A 15900-nucleotide genomic window follows, 5' to 3' on the forward strand; every position below is an offset into this window, starting at 1 on the left:
CAATCTCTCTGTGAGCCTATTGCAAACAGGAAACAGGTGTGAATTTCTCCCAAACACCAAAAGATTCACAGTTCTAAAGCTGAGTTTTATGCACTCCTGAAATACTTTTAAAAAAATTAGTTACTCTTTTCAAAATACTGTTTAAGATCCCACCTTAGTAATATACTATTTAGACTATTTTAAAGCTGCCCCTGATTTTAAGGCAAAGTTTTTGTAAGTCTCTTTTAATGACCAGCAAAGTACCAAGTTCAGATTCTAGGTTTCCAAGGCAACACGTAGCAAAAATCCTAGCTTACTTGCACCATTTTAGGCAAGAGTGAGGTCATCAGCTGCTGCAGGATACAAATGGAGAATCCTGAATTCAGACCTGGCAAGCTCAAAGCTTTTCTGTTCCCTTTAAAAAGTAAAATATATTTCTCTCCTTCTAAGACCTTGTCCTGTAGAAATCTCAACATCTGCATTATTCTAGCCCTTCAAATCACATAAAATAAATGTGCATTATAGAATAAAATTTCCAATGACCTCTATAATTGAGCATATGATTTTGTGTTTGGGCATGACTTGCATTTATTTCTAGATGGTTAGATGTCTCGCTTCCTTACTGGAGCGTGCAAATGTTGTTTAGCTGCACAAACACAGGCAAAATTCTAAAGGATGGGTTGAGACTATTTGGAAAATAGTCACTAAGGGTATATCTATACATGCTAATACAGAGAATCCTTAGACTGTAAACTCTTCAGGGCAGGACTAACGTTTGCTGTGTTGGAACAGTGCTTAACACAATGCGTATTAGTGCCTGTTTGTGCGTCTATACACACACTTGATAGTACACTTCATTCACCACTCTGAGTACAGTTTTAAACCATTCTGATCCACTGATTCTAGTGTAATTCAGCGGTTCTCAGACTGTGGGTCGGGAGATGGAATTACGGAGAAATCAATAATCCATCCCCGCGCCCCTCCCCTGACTGCTATGGTATTTGCTGTCTAAGAACTTGGAAGGGGATGAGCTTTCCCATCCTCAGACGTGAGCTATGGACTCTCTAGGAGTGACTGTGAAAAGTAAAGCCAAGCAGCTGATCACTGTCCCAGACTTGCCATCAGACTGGTGCCATTAATCCAGTGCAAACCAATTAACTCTGCAGCCAAAATAAATGTCACTCCAGCAGCAACGTTTTCAGCAACAAGGCTCAGCCCTGGCTGTTAGGCCTTCAGGACCTGACTTTTGCTTTAGGCATGCAGCGTAAACAGAACCCCACGTTTACCAGGGAATTACCATTGGCAGGTCTTTCATGTTCTCTAGTAATCAAGGCAGCTGCTTTCCTCACTGCCCATTGCCATGGTTTGGTTTGGCAGCTGATCACATCTGACATGACTAGAAGCCCATGTGGATTCTCCTTTCAATTCCTGACAGAAATGTGTTACCGACAGCAAAAGAAGAAAATAGCAAAGGCTACGGGCCAGATCCTTGGCTGCGGGCGAGATGCAGAAAGCATAAGTCAGGCTGTCGTGCAGCCTGAGTCTCCTCATTACTAGAGTGGCAATGTGAATGCTCATCCATGGGGACTTCCCTGGCAATGTGAATGCTCATCCATGAGGACTTCCCTTCTCCCTGTGCTGAGAGGCCTCGCAAACTTTTGCCCAGTGTCTAAACCCCCTTTTCGAAACAAAGCTGATGAAGAAATGGCAATAAAGAGGCTCTAGTGCCACCTGCCAGTACCCTGGATCCCTCCCCCTCCAGCTTCAGGACAGAGACAGCACTTCTTGCTCTGGTGAACGACCTGTTCCTGTTCATAGATAATGGGAGTATGTCCGTCCATATGCCACTGAGCCTGTCTGTGGCATTTAATGCGGTTGATCGGGTCCCACCTCCACAGGCTGCTGGTGTTAGCAATAATGCCTAGAAACAACTCAACTCCTTTCTCTCAGACTGAGCCCAGGGAGTTGTCATGGGCAATAGCTCCTCTGCTTCCAAAATCCCTCACCTCTCCAGTCCCACATGGCTCCCTTCTCCCGTATCTATGTGAAGCCATCGGGAGAGCTACTGAAATGACACAGGCTTAAATGCCAGCAGAATACAGGCATCACACTGCTCCCCGAATCCTTGGCATGGACCACAAACAGAATCATCTCCCATTCTTCTCCAGGAGTTGGCCAAAATCAGCAGCTAGGTGGAGGGCAACTGGCTCACACTGAACCCATGCAAGACTGGGATGATGCTGGCAGGAAAAGATTCACCTTTTGAGGAATTTGCCACCTCTGTAACACCATCTCCCCTGCCATCGAATTAAATCTGTCTGGGGCCTGTGGGGTTCCTCCAGATTCCTGAGTGCTGTTGGGAGCCCAAAGGGCTGTGGTGGCAAAAATCCCACTTCCATCTCTGATGACCGGAAGATTGCATCCCATCCTATCAGACATAGAAGTGGCCAGAAATGAACCCCCTCGTACCTTGAAAGCTCCAGCTGCTACAAAATGCAGTCACACAGGACATACATCCACTCCCTGCACTCGTGCCCCACTGAATACAGAGCCTTAGTCAAGGCCTCTCTCCTGATACTCAAAGCCCCTCATGGACCTGGCTCCTGTTGGGAGTAATCACCTCACCCTCCATGACTGTGACCTCCAACAGCAACTAAATTCCACTGGAGTAATGTGGACCAATAGGCAGGGGCGGCTCCAGGCACCAGCACGCCAAGCGCGTGCCTGGGACGGCAAGCCATGGGGGGCACTCTGCCGATCGCCGCAAGGGCAGCAGGCAGGCTGCATTTGGTGGCATGCCTGCGGAGGGTCCGCTGGTCCTGCGGCTTCGGCAGACCTCCCGCAGGCATGCCGCCGAATCCACAGGACCAGGGACCTCCCGCAGGCAAGCCGCCGAAGCAGCTGCCTGCCGCTTTTGGGGTGGCAAAATACCTAGAGCTGCCCCTGCCAATAGGGGGAGGCTTGTATGTTCAGGGGATGGAACTAGACTTTGGAACTCACTCCCACAAGAAAGACGAATGAGCACAAACCACCTCATGTTCAGAACTGAAATCAAAACTCCTTTCTTCATCTTAGCTCTCGATCATCAAGTTATTCACACACAGAGCTGGCTTTGAGGGCCCACCAGAGCTATGACCACGGGTCCATCTGGAGAACCAAAGAATTTAAAGGAGAATCTTAGTTTTCATTTTTTAAGAAAGCCAACTTCCAGCCCTTTTCCTTGCAAAGATGGCCTTGAAAATGCAAGCCAGTCCTGCAGTCCAAAAGCTTGTCCCTGATTTTCCTTAAAAACACAAGGTATTCACAGCCCCTTACAATCACTTAAGATTGACCATTGAGAGCTCTTGCTAGATACAGGCCCATTGATCTGGGATCTTTCCAAACAGCAAGTTCACAGTTGGGGGGGCGATGCCATCCAGGGGCCTGTCAATGAGCTACTCCCCTCCCTTTCGACTGCCTGTGGCCGGGCCTGCATCTCTGCTAAGCAGCTAATGTGACCTTTGACCGCAAGGATGAGTAGCTTGATAGCATGGTCTCAATGAGAGGCAGCATGGTCTAGTGGACAGAGCAAGAGACTAATCCCAGTTTCAACCCTGACTCCCTTTGCTACGTCACATAGACAAAAGTTTACAAACTTGAGTGCCCAAAGTTAGAGATCTAAGTCTTGAGGTACAGATTCAGGTGAGTAACGGTGTATACCCATGTTTTAAAATTTGAGCCTCTGAGCCAGTTTCCACTTCTATAAACTGGGGATACCAACACTTCCCTACCTCTCAGAGTCATTGTGACAATTAGAGAATTGATTTGTGTCACATTTATAGGTCCCAAAATTCATCTGAATGTCTATAAAGCCTTTCGGTGGCTGGGGACCCTAGCAGCACCCATCTTAAGTGGACAACTATCCCTGGCACATTTTCTCTAAATGTTGGCATCTACCCACAAGCAGCTGGACTGTGAGGCTCTTGGAGGAGCTAAGGAAGTGGTACGGGGGAGACCACAAGAGCCCATTACACACAGTGTGCATCAGTTATAAATAATGCTGGAGACATATTATAGTAGCACCTGCAATATGCCCACGCATAAAATAAAACACTGTCTCTTCCCTGAAGAGGCCAGGGGTGCTTCCAATTAGGGGTGCTGCCAGTCAGGATTGGGATGCAGTGGCAGAGATGAGGGAGGGATGAAGTTTGCACAAGGCCCGACACTAGTGAGTGCTATTAGCCCTTCATTTGTATGAGCTACAAATTCACTTCTCTACAGCTTGATTTTAAAACACAGTAAAAGCAGTGGACAATAGGGACAATGGTAAGATGTATACAATGGATCGTGGAGATACAACCAGGGAACAGCTAAAAGAACCCTCAGGCAGCGTGTAAGGGATCTGGGGGGTGCAACAGCCCGATTAACATGCTAACCTGACACACAGTTGTATTAACCAAGGAGAATTCCTCACCAGTCCCGTGAGGGTAACACTCTCTTTGTTCAGCAACTGCGTCTCCGCTCCTGTCTCTCAAACAGAGCCTATTGATGGCTCTGCACAGGCTATCCTCACCCACTGCTCTAAGCATAACACATCACAGTCAAAGCAGGGCTCACGTAAAACAAGAAAGCAGAGGTCTGTCTTCTGGGTCCTGGCAATAGGAACCCTGGCTCCACGCTCAGGTGCCATGACCTTGCAGGGCCTCTACTGCCTCGGCTCAGGAGACCACGAAGAGTGGTGGCAAAATCTGAAACATGAGTGCACACGTGGAAGTGCTTGGAGACACGTGTGCACTCACACCTCCGCGCATTCACGCATGCATCCGCACACTCCCCCTGCTTCTTCTCTTACAAAGGGGAGTCTCAGCGACCAACAGCAAGAACCACGGCTAAAAAAGAAAATGAACACAAAAGCCACCTCCCCCTTCACAACCTGATGCCTGCAAGTTTCATAGGAATAACTCCAGAGAAGCTGAAACTTGCAAGCAAAGGGTTGTGGGGGAAGGGGGTGGCTTTTGTGTTGATAATTTAGAGAGTGTGTGCGTGCTCGGGGGCAGGGTGGGGATGTAATAAGCAGCACTTCTTGGGAGGAAATACAGCAATTCCTTCCCTTAGGGGCCAGCCCATGCCATGTGCCTCAGACTCCTATTACCCAGAGAACTGTCTGTGGTACTGGCCTTCCCAAGAACACAACCCTGGGCTTCTCCCCCAATGTGCTGGGAAGGGAGGAGCTGGGAGTCGCTGGTTCAGGAGCTAGTAAAACACAAGATGCAGCATTGTGGCGTCAGTTTGCTGCCGTAGTCTCCTTCCCATCGCTCTCTGCTAGAGAAAGGGAAGGGAACTCTGGTTTCTATCTCTTATGTCCCCTTTCTACTACCTCCTATCCCCCCAAAAAACTACAAAGGCAGCTCCAAGGGGAGTTTGCCACAGAGTTCCTGGTGCTGGTGATTTCTTTTGCACCAGATCATGCAGCTAGTAAAATCCCAGCCTCTGCCCAAATTCCCCTGAACCCAACAAGCTAGACACACACACATGCATACACTGTAATTTGGGGAGGCCTCCCACCCATCACGGGCCAAGTTACCTAGTAACTGCCTTGCGATTGTATCACAGCAGATATTCACAACGCTTCACTTCATCTCTGTTGGCAGCTGCATGAGATACTCATGGGAATCATAAGCATGTCTGAGTGACAGGGAGAGGAGACATGCGCCCCCCCACCTCCTCCTGCCCCATGTATATTTGGGCACTCACTTAACTTAAACCTGTTCTGCACATTCATTGTATAACTGAAAGACAACCCAGTGCAGGCTGCATGAATGGCTGGCACTGACAATTGTTAACTTCTTTGTCCTGGCCACATTCTGAGTTGGATAAATTCTATTCTACCTCCCTAAACTCCAGGTGCGGTTTGACTGGATGCAGGATTCTCCTTTACTCCCTGTTTCAAACAGTTGCGCACTGTTCAGTATGGCCAACCTCAAGCTTTCAAAAATCATGAGCCAGGGCACAAAAAATTATGAGATTTTTTTAAATTCTATATTTGGGTTTTGGGGTTTTTTAAATTTTTCTTCCTAGTGTCTGAGGCTTTATTGTACACTCATTTCATGTTTGCAAGCTTTTCTCTGCAACTACAATGGCTAGACCCTTAAAAAAAGGATGCAATTGCTTGCTTCCAGGGGCTGGAGCTTTAAGAAATACACCTAAAATTACAAGACTTGTGATAAAAAAGCGAAGGTTACTTGCACTGAGCATTGCTGGGTGTTTGGGAGTTGCTGCGGTCCATCGTAAAGGTGTCTGCATATCAGTGCTGGCTGGAGGGATGCCTGTGTGTGTATATCCTGTCTAGAGATGTAGCTACACAGAATGGAAGGTGAACTGCACATGAGGATGTGAACAGGCGAACAAAGTGTTTCCAGAATTTACAAACAACCACCCGGCTTTGGAACAGCCAATGAGTGGTGAGATTTCATCAGAGCACATCTGTCTCCTGATTAGGCCAGGTATTCCTCACTCATTCACCTGTGTATAATTAGCAACACAACCTCTAAAAGAGATAAGGGATATGCCCCTGCTGTGTAAGATATGCCAGACGGAGGTTTTACATTAAACAGGAGCAGACAGGAACAACTATACTAGGTAGTTAACATTGGGAAGCATTTTGACTTGGCCCTGAGTGGAGAACTGACAGAGGCTAGAGAAAATGATGAGCATAGGCTGAGTCCTGACTTTCCCAAGTCCCACTTTCATTCCCCTTCCTCCCCAAGGAAAGTCCCTTGCAGGCAAATCTCCCTAGTAGGTGAGGTTAGGTCCAGAGATGGGTTCTGACAGACAGTTGTGGAGAGGAAAGTCTTTAATTTAACTCAGAACTAGCAAGCAGTGCAAGCTGCTCCCTGCAAACACACAAATCAATGTACCTCAGCCCAAAGGCGTGAGGGGAGTTCTGTCTCTATGGTTTATTCAATCCTGAAAATGATTGCCCATAAGGGAGGCCCAGCCAGTTGTGATAGTATTCATCATGACCTGGACATCTGCCCACTAGAACTGGGACTTTGGACACCCATCTCATTGGTGCAATTTGGCTATACAAACTCCCTGGCTCTTTAAAAAGGCACCATCCCTAGCAGAGCCCAAGGGAAGGTTCCCTCCATTCCGCAATCCCCACCAATAACAGCAAGCAGAAAATATTGGACACAGAGTAAAGTAAACAACAATGCCTAAAACATGTGCACAAACTCAGGTGGAGATGCACTGAAACTTGTCATATATATGTTCTCACATGCACAGCCCTCACACATGAACCTGCTCAGGTGTACACCCAACACTTATCACAAACACGACACACATGCATGTTCACATGCTCGCAAAAGAACTACCCCCAAAATCCATGCCAAATGATGCCAAGAAAAACACTCTCCTTTAAAACTGTAACCTAAATCCTAAATAATAGATTGCTGGGCATGCATTAGAAATATTAGACAATGAAGACTGTCAAGCCGGCAGTAAGCCAGCTAGGCTCCTGTTCCACCTGGGAGTCTATATGTTTCCTATTTAGTTCATTTTCACCCTGCTAGAGAGACAGCCAAAGCCTTGGTAACCCAGAACCAGGCACACATGCTCGCCCATATGATTCGAGCATCCGGGAACCACCATGACACAGACTGTGGATGCATAGGGAGGAATGAAGGGGGTGATCATTATTCATCATACACAGAGCCTCATCTCTCTCACAAGAGCATTACTCGCTCTTTAATTGGTTCCATTCATGGCAGTCCTTCAATGCCTTCCATAAGTGTAATTATGCCAGGTTCTCTCCATCTGTCTGGAGTCAGGAAGCGCAGTTGTTTATAGTGTTTATATTTTGAATTGGTATTTCTAGATTAATTATTAATTATTATTATTATTATTATTATTGCTGGACTGTTTTGAGCTCTCAAGCACGAATTCTCCCCTCACTGATACCCACTGCAACTCCCATTGACTTTAATGGGAGTTGAAATCCCGTAATGAGAGCAGGACTTGGCCCTGTCTCTCTCCTGTCTAGGATCTCCCTGGCATTGTTCATAGGAAGAGCCCAATACTTTATCAGTCACTCTTGACAGCTGCTTCACTGACACGTGTGTAGGCAGGTTTCTTCACAGGGACATGGAAGACATCTGCGAGGATAGAAAATAGAGAGGTGCTTCAAACCCCACCCACCCCCTGCAAACTGCAAAACCAACGTAACATCAGAATCATCTTTAAAAGCACAGGCTTTTGAAGTGCACTCAGCTGGAGTGTCTATGGTGGGGGAATGCAAGTTCAGATGGGTTGAGGCCCAGCTTCATGTGAGGGCACAACTTATACCTACAAAACTCAGGCCCAAAGTTTTGTACCTGCAAACATAAATTGAGGGAACAAATCTAAGTCCATGCGCCACCAGATCTGCACCCTTTGTCAGGCAACCAGAGGCCCAAATACTTATGTCTGCATCTCACATGGCCACAATGAAGTCCTGCCGTCCTGCCCCTTGCACAATAGGTTATCTGAGTTCACTATGTTTTTCTTAGAGAGCTGAGGTAGATCTTCATGGACCCTAACACTAAGGTGTTTGCTGGCTTTCAGAAAGGAGGAACCCACAAACATGAATGCTGGGCAACTAAGCATCATCTGGTCAATGACGGCTCCTGACACAATGGCTCGTGTTGGCATGTTTATGATGCAGACCAGAGGCATATTCTCATTATCCCCATCAGATACTGTTATGTGGGATTCAGAACAAGACACCACAAGAAGCAGATGGGGAGGCAGGGAAGAAAAGAAGACGGGTGAGACAGACCGACAGATTTATCTGAAGCTTAAGTCTATACCCATAAACATGGACTGATAGGTAAATAGCCACACAAGTATGAAACAAAATGGTGGGAGTCCACAGTATCCAATAATCATTCTTGTACCATTTTCAGCTCCTTTACAGTTTATCATCAGCATTTTTAAATGAAACATTTCTACCGATATGTTACACATTTGTATATTGTAATTCTATCAAACCTGGTGAAGATGTGAATGACTTGACCAAACAATGTGTTTTTATCGTTATCTTTTGGATTCCTAGCTTTTGTGGAATGCTGTCTCTCTGTGTTGGGTGGTATGCCCCTGAAATGTATTTACAATTCACGGCATTTGTATTCTGTATTACATACTTAGGTCATGGCTTTCAGTTTCCTCCACATAAAAAATAGCACAATATTTGGAAGCCCCATACCCTAGAACCCATAACATTATTGCTGCATTTTCAGTGTATTACGGCAAAATACTGTCACATTTTTTAACATAAAGCACAGAAAAGCGATCATCCTGGATATTTGGCCCCATTAAGTAGGAAAGGGTGGGATATGTACTTTGTATGACAGCAAAGGAAAAAAAATTGTTTTCTAAAATCGTAACTACAAATATGATGTGGTTTAAACAAAGAGAGAAGATGAGAAGGGCGGTTCTCTTCCTGGCTTGATTGCTCTTTAGCAAATGGACAAATATTTTTAGAAATAAAAAGCATGGCCTACTTCCCGGGTGCAGAGCTCAGCGCTTTCGATTTAATGATACGTATTTAAGTTCCTTTTAGGGGAAAGCCTTCTGAAATCACTGGGGGGAAAAATAAACAATAAATTGGTTTTAAAGGCTTTTGTCCTTGTTGCATGTGAGTCTAATGGAGGGGGTCTCTCTGTCACTGAAGCATTGGCTGGGCTGTCGGAGACAACTTAGACAGTGAAAAATCACGTGCGGCCTGTTAAGAGGAGCACAAAACGGCAGAATATTGGTGGTCCCTCCCCCTCCCTCAGCACAAAAATAAATAACTAAATAAGTGAACACAAGGAAAGTGGATATTTTAATCTGCCAGTAAAACAGCAGCAGAGATGGTTTATCTCAGAATATTGTGAGATCTGTGTGCCAAATCCCTGATGGGTTGTTTTTCCCCCACCCCACCCCTGTTATATGTCATTAAGGATTTTTCGCATGCAGCCGAATGGGCAAATGGAAATAAAGCGTTGTTCCTTTCCTACCAGCTGGATGAGTACAACAAGGAGGATGGGAGCAGGCGCACAAAAAAACGCAGGGCAAATTAGGAAGTATGTTAATTCAATTAATATCACAGAGGGGCTGGAGGGAGGGTGTACGTGCAGATTTTCCGCCTGAGGAAGGAGGTGGCAGAGAAAGAACTGGGGCATGCCAGCTCCAGTTATTGTTCTGCCTTCATTGGAAATTAGCAAGATAACAAGGAGACGGACATGAGGAAGGTAGCATGGTAAAGATTTAGGCAGCTCTGCAACCTACCTCGTGCCAATGCGGCCATCTTACAAACAGCATTTGATTCCATCAAAATGGCTTCCTGGCACCTAGCAGCCTACAAACTGCAGCAAAAATGGCCCAGTGTGGCAGAGTATGTCTTCACAGGGGCTGCCCTTCTCCCTCTTTCTGCCTCTCTTTTTGTCCTCCTCCTCCAGCTCTTGCTTGTTGAGGGCCCCTCGCTGAGTTGATGGTCTCGTGGAGAGGGGAGAATACCAGAGGGGACTGGGAAGGGGAGGTTAACCGGGGAGGAGCGACTCTCCACCTTTCTCTCCTGTGCTCCTTGTGCCGAATGGGAAGTTTTTTATCTTTGCTGCAGAATGTCACACAGGCTCTATGCAGGAGAGAATAAGGCACAGCCATTACTCACCGAGAACTGTACATGGGCATAATGCCATGGTTACACGCAGAAAGGACAAAACAGATAATCCCTGTTAACTGATTGATCACTGTACTGCACCCCGTGGCTGCAGCCCCTCAGCATATGGGATTGGGGCAAAAGCGTAGCCCATTTGTGACTGGCTCGTCCTTCCCACCAACGCTCTCCTCTAAGGCAGAAATGCAGGGCATTTTCCTTGTTTTGCTTAGACTCAAGGATGAATGAAACTCCCAAGCACCTGTTTAAACTGCTGTTTATCTCCGGGCACATGACTCCATCAAAGCCCTAGCACTCAGGATATTTACAACTAGACTGGACAAAGCACTAGGAAATGTCCTGTATGGAACAATCCTGCAGTGGCCATTGAGGAGGGAATACATAACCTGAGCGCTTCCCATTGCTAATGCCTAGGCAACAGCCTACTGAAGGTATAGAGACGCAGACATCTCTTGCAGCATGCAATACATCTAAGCGCTTGTTGAGCCTGAAGACCCAGGCAGGAAACCTTGGCAAGTACCACACGCTATGCCCTTACTGCAAGAATTAGTGTTGGGATCTGTCCCTGTGACATACAAAAAGTATGTTTAAAACATAGACATAGGACCTGAACGTGCAGTTCCTGTGCAGTCCAAACTCCCAGTGCAGGCCATGCATGAAGACTGCAGGATAAGGCTATGCATGTGTGTGGCATAAACACTGTACCATAGATCCAGACATACTTAATGCTATTCTGCACAGCACCATCTCTCTAAACATTTTTATACAGTAGCAAGTCCAGCTGTAGGGGAAAGAGGTAGAACTGAGAGTTGTCCAGCAGATCATTACAACATTTTCTGGGCAAGACTGTGGTCAGAAGAAAGAGGAGTTCACATTTCTACTATTTTTGGAATGTAAAACTCTGCCCCCTATGGTTTCAAGGCTAGGCCTACAGAAATGATGGCTGGTTATGTCAGCGTAACTCTCTTGTAGGGTCAAATCCCATAGTCTCTTGTTTTCACTCAGTCCTTACCCAGGTACAACTCCTGCTGATGCCCAAGGATTTAGCTCACAGTGAAATTAGGTTTTTCAACGCACACTTTCACTCTGAGTAAAATTCACCCCACTGCCAAGGGTCCTTAAACCCCATGTAAGTTCTTAGAATGTCATGGAGGTGGTGTATTCGCACAAACTCTTTGATATGCGATGAATTTTACCCTCTCCCTGAAATTTTCACTGCATCTGGAATCACAATTCAGTATAAGTGGGAGCAGGATCAGCTTCCTACGTATGTATATAGGTCAGCATTTTCAGCATGCTGCAGAATTTGTGAAGTCATTTAGAATGGGTAATGACAAGTTCCACAGCCCGCTTGGGCAGGCATTTGCCGGTTTTACAATCCAAGATGTGGGATTTTCACATATAGAAGGATGCACCTATACATTTACAAATTTAGCTGATCCATGTTTAGAGATCAGAAAAGAATCTGAGCTCTGCTCTGTGGATGGATTTAATATTATTAAGTACATGCAAATTCTCTCTCTTTCTTTTCCTTTAAAAACCAAGCAAATTAAATACAATCCACCCCCAGCCCTATGTTATTGCAATGCTAGAGCCAAAAAAAAAAAAGTCAGAAAATGCAAATGTTAAGGTTATACCAGCAACACTGACTCAGCCACCTTGCACTTCCTGGAGATTTGATGATGTAGTCAGGTGTTCCTAAACTTTGAGGGGGGTGGGAGGGAAGGTTTTAAATAACACAGACTTTATCTTAAAGAGACAGTGTCTCCTAAACATGTCCCCTCCTATTCAAGATTGAATACCACCCTCGAGACAATTCACAACAAGAGCTTATGTGAAAGACGACATTAGAGAAACGTTTAATGTATTTTTAGCTTCCGCAGGACATCTGATGTGTGGAAAGTTAGGCACCTGCTTATGTATCGTGCTGAATTAGGGTCTTAATATGTGCACAGCTGATAGTTCTGTAAGGGGGTGGGGATATAGACGTAGGGAGTTCTGTGCCATATACGCACCTTTGTTAGGCAGTTAAACAAAAGGGGCAGATGGCTAGCTCCTAAACCCTGGGCTTGTCTACACAGGAATTTAAACTGCTATAATTATATCAATATAGTTAAACTGCTAAAACTCTGTGTGGACACTCTTAGTCCAGAATAAGAATGGATTTTTCTGGTTTAGCTTAAACTGCTTTTAAAAGCGGTATGAGCTAAACCAGAAATAGGCCCTCATCTACTGGAATAAGTGTCCCCTTGGGGAGCCCTATCAATGTAACCATAACCTTTTAAATTCACATCTGCCCTTATGCCAGTGGACCTGCCCATGTAGGCATGCTTTTCAAGTCACCTTGCTGTACTTAATATAACTCTGGCACTTTCACTGTGCCGAGAAACACTGTCACCCCCAGCTTTCTCTTGATGCTAGTCAGAGCGGGTCTGCCAACCCATAGGAGTACATAAACAATGGCTTGGCATTTTGATTACACAATGATCTGTTAGAACCTTCTTTTAAAGACTAGTTTACTGTGTGCGCAAATTTTGCGAGGATGTGGGGGAATCTTCATTTTTCAGAATGAAAATGGAGGCTAATGTGTTGAAGTATTCCTAAGGCTGTAATTGATCTCTAAATGTAGACAGGGGAGGGGACGTACCGCACCTCCTAGAAGAGTCATGACCTGCATTCTCTCCTGAGGACAAGTATGTCACTGAACTGGGAACGCAATGGTGGCTGCATGTCTCTCCAAATTTGTGTGAGCATGTGTTCGCACATGTATTTGTGCATATGCATGCTCACATACATAAGTGGCATATACCTCACATTAATACAAACATTGACATTCATATGCAAATGAAAATACAGCCCTGTTCTGTTCCATGCTCTGTCCAAGCCCCTGACATTTGGAGATTTCTGAGTAGTACAACTAAACCTCAGATCAAACATTAGCTCTAGGGGGTTCCCTTCAGGGAAGGAGCTGCAGCATGACAGGTCTCTTTCCCCTGTTAAACCCACGTTTCCAAGTCCAGCATCCCCCAGGTGTTCTGATCCGGCAGACAAAGGGCACACACAAACACAAAATCTTCTTTCCAGGCAGCTTTGGGAATGGAGCTTAATTTCTTTCCCATTCTAAATCAATTGTCATAAAATATATTTGCTTTTTAACAAAGCAAGGGAAGACAACTCTGCTCACAGCCCTTCCCTCTCCCTTGGCCCCTTTCCTTTATCAATACCAAGCACCTGCCATGTGTCTTCAGATGCTTGGAGTATGGGGTGGGGGCAGCAGGGGTTGGAGAAGGGGGGTGAAAGCAGGTCCTGAGGATGTTACTTCCTGATGCTGCTGCCCTTCTCTTATCTTTCTGCCATGGTCTGTCACTGGTCCATCTTCCCTAGCACTTTTGCAATCCCCTTTCCTATTTTTTCTTGTTATTAAGCTGTTATTTTTTTGGAACAGAAATGCAGTGGGATGAGCGGTGTTGCTGGTTGGTAGGGAGCTCTAGACTCCAGCATGCTGAATTCACCTTGCCCAGGGCACCCAGAACAGTGTGAGCTCCTCAATCCCCCCCGGAACCACACCCCTCGACTGTCCCTCATAACATACACCCACATTTTGCCTCCAGCAAAACAACTCTTCCTGTTCTAACAGAGACAGAGGATACAGATATAGAGGATATCGGAAATGCTGCACCAGCAATCTGAAGGCCAGTGTGACTCATGTTACAGATATTAAGCCATGTTATTTTAAACTGTGTCTGCTGCTGAAGTTGTGTTTGCCCATTTTAGTCTGGCCATCCAGACTACTAGGCATATTCATGCCCTTCAGATGAAATGGTTTCTTCCCCTTCCTGGCCCACCCGCACAGTGACACTCAAGGATGCCACATTGGTCAAGGACTCAAGTGATCATGAGGAATTTATGGATGAAGCCCAAAAGAGTAACTGGAAGGACAGCTACAGAGTGAGACACAGAGTCAGACGGTAGCCAAAGGAGGATGAGGAAGTTGGAGAAAATGTGCCTCAAGATGAAGGCTCACAAAGGGCTAGTTTCATTAATAAAACATTCCCACTCTGTCTCCTGATTTTGGAGACAGAGTTAACCCTGTGTGGGCAATGCTGCATAACCTACACAACCCTCTCTTCTGAAGAGGGCAATTGTAGCCATCTTTTCCAGTTGCTCTGCATCTCTTGCACACTTTGATCAGCTCTCTTAAATCCTTTCCAAGCTACTCCAACACATTATCTCAACTTCCCAGCATCTGCCTGAATTCTGCTCAGATGAGGAGATCCACCTTCCACCCCCACCCCCCACCTGCCACAAGAAAGATCAGACTAAGTGAAAGGAGACTTAGTGAAAAGGGTCTTTCAATATAGATCACACACCTCCCCCCGGCCCACATACACACACCCTGAAAGATTAAAAAAAAACACAACAAACTCTGATAACCTCCAAGGCTCACTGACTTGTACCCTCCATTTTCCATTCCAGGCCTCCCACATAGAGCGAGATCATTCAGGTAGCAAGATGTATTTTTTTCCTCAATTTCATATCTAAAGGTTTAAGAAACACTAAATGTTATGACCTATTTGAACCGATGGCCCCTTACTCCTTCCAGAGATACATTTTATTGAGGGAAATCTGTTCCAAAAAGGAGGGGGAAATACTACACACAAATGAAATATCTAGAGGGTTGCCAAGGGCTGGAGTAGTCGTTTGTACACATAAGAGGACGTGACTCCAAAACACTCTAGGTTTTGCCTCCTGAGAGTTATAGCTCTACCCTTCAAGAGCAGAATAAATGCTCTATCCCATTGCTCCCTGCAGTGTATTCTACCTAGATGGATTGATTCCACCTATTGTTCTTAATAAATCCTGGTGCATGAAAAAACCCACTGTATGGTCATCTTTCCTCTCCTGTTCTACCTTGCAGAAGTAATAACAGTGATTAGAACCGTGGTGAAAGGCCTATACAGAATGTGGTGCTTTCCTGGATTTAGTGAGCTTCAAATAAGATTGAGAGGCATGGTCTGGCTGGATCCCAATCAATGTATCTTCTTGGGCTATGTCTAAACTGGTGAAAATGGGACCCATCTTTCGCTACAAAAACCACTGTGTATTTCCACTCAGTAGCAGCAGCAGTACAGACAGGGCTCAAGTATTTTTATTATGTCGCCTACCCCTGCTCTAAACAGGAACACCTGAGTCCTATCTACACTTCAGCTTCCATCGTTACTAACACATGTGGAGCTGCCTCA

General features: G+C 45.6%; 1 long non-coding RNA gene across 1 annotated transcript in view; it reads right to left on the minus strand.

Moving 5' to 3' along the window:
- LOC127058630 (uncharacterized) overlaps window positions 1–15900 on the minus strand; it is a 52980-nt gene that overhangs the window by 24070 nt on the left and 13010 nt on the right. Inside the window, exon 3 of the long non-coding RNA XR_007776408.1 lies at window positions 10270–10615. This is a non-coding gene — a long non-coding RNA (uncharacterized LOC127058630). The remainder of the gene's footprint in view (window positions 1–10269; window positions 10616–15900) is intronic.

This window comes from Gopherus flavomarginatus, chromosome 9, assembly GCF_025201925.1.
Source record: "Gopherus flavomarginatus isolate rGopFla2 chromosome 9, rGopFla2.mat.asm, whole genome shotgun sequence".
NCBI classification, from domain to species: Eukaryota; Metazoa; Chordata; order Testudines; family Testudinidae; genus Gopherus; species Gopherus flavomarginatus.